This window comes from Panicum virgatum, chromosome 2K (genome assembly GCF_016808335.1).
Source record: "Panicum virgatum strain AP13 chromosome 2K, P.virgatum_v5, whole genome shotgun sequence".
Classification (NCBI taxonomy): Eukaryota; Viridiplantae; Streptophyta; class Magnoliopsida; order Poales; family Poaceae; genus Panicum; species Panicum virgatum.
The window spans coordinates 34,977,126-34,978,524 of NC_053137.1; the positions used below are offsets into that span (position 1 = coordinate 34,977,126).

The 1,399-nt window shown below is 48.6% G+C and overlaps 1 non-coding gene across 1 annotated transcript; it reads right to left on the reverse strand.

The window, feature by feature from the left end:
* Positions 1–847: 847 nt before the first annotated feature.
* On the reverse strand, positions 848–954 carry LOC120696326. Its single transcript, XR_005684103.1, has one exon. It is a non-coding gene; the product is annotated as a small nucleolar RNA R71 (small nucleolar RNA).
* Positions 955–1,399: the final 445 nt, after the last annotated feature.

Genomic DNA, 1,399 nt, shown 5'->3' on the forward strand with positions numbered 1-1,399 from the left:
TTGGATACGCTACTGCTGCTCAGTTCCTGCCAACACGAGGGAGTTCGTCCAGCGCTACCAGGACTACGAGGACTTCTAGGTGTTCGTCTCCTAGTCGACGTCCCTGTGGCGCCCTGCTTCAGCTTCGGAGAGCTTTATTCGTATTTGTACTTCGCTTCCGCTGTATCAGACATTTTGTCATTATTGTAATAAATAACATTCGTATTCGCTTTATTATATCTTTTTACGTGATATGTGCTATGATATACTGTTAATTCTGTTGTATATACGTGTGACTTGATCCTGGCACGTATATGATTGCTCGGTTTATGTTCTTTTATAAACCGGGTGTTACAGGTAGTGTATGACCGGTTTCTCCCTGTCAGAAAACTACACATACTATCCAGAGAGGCTCGTGAGAAGGGCACGACCTCGTGTCGTTCCTCCTCTCACTATCCTCCCGGCACAGAAACCCATTTCGAAAGCACCACTCGTTCTTGAGGCTATGGCTGAAAAGATTTTCCGCGAGTTCTCCGTCCCCTCCACCGACAATGTGGCCACTGGCCCCAACATCAATGTTGGGGACGTGAACTTCGAGCTCAAATCAAGCCTCATCAATATGATGCCGGCTAGCCCATTCTGTGGCAAGCCGAACGAGGACGCAAATGCACATTTGCAGAATTTTCTGGAGCTCTGCGACACAGTTGTTATACAGGGTGTTGCTGCTGATGTTGTCAAGCTTCGTATGTTTCCCTTTTCCCTCCTAGGGAAGGCAAAATAGTGGTTTTATAAAGAAAAGGATATCAACACCTGGGCCAAATGCTCCAAGGCGTTCCTCAAAAAATTCTTCCTGCTGGGCAAAACAAATGCCCTGCGCGGGAGAATTTCAAGTTTCCAGTAGACAGGGATGGAATCTATCCCAGAAGCTTGGGAGAGGCTGCAGGAATACATCCTGGCCTGTCCTCATCATGGCACGGACGAGTGGCTGGTCCTATAAAGCTTCTACAACGGGCTCACAACGACATCTCGAGCCAACATTGATGCTGCTGCTGGAAGAGCCTTCCTTGACCAGACTATCGCCAAAGCAAAAGAATTGGTCGAGAAGATGGTCTCCAATCAGGGGTGGAGCGATGAACGACTCCAACCCCGCACCAAAGGCATGCATACCGTCAAAGAGACGGATATGATTGCCGCGAAGCTGGACCTCCTAATCAAGAAGATAGAGGAAGGGAGCAAACAACCGATCCATGCTCCCGTTTACGCCATGGGATTGCACTTCACGTGCAATCCCATGGCGTAAACTTGTGAAGTCTGCGGTAATGATGGATATTCGGAGAACGATTGCCCCGAAACTTGTGAAGACTGCGCATACCTCAACAACAACAACAACAATGGGTACCGTCCACCACAAGGAGGCCAG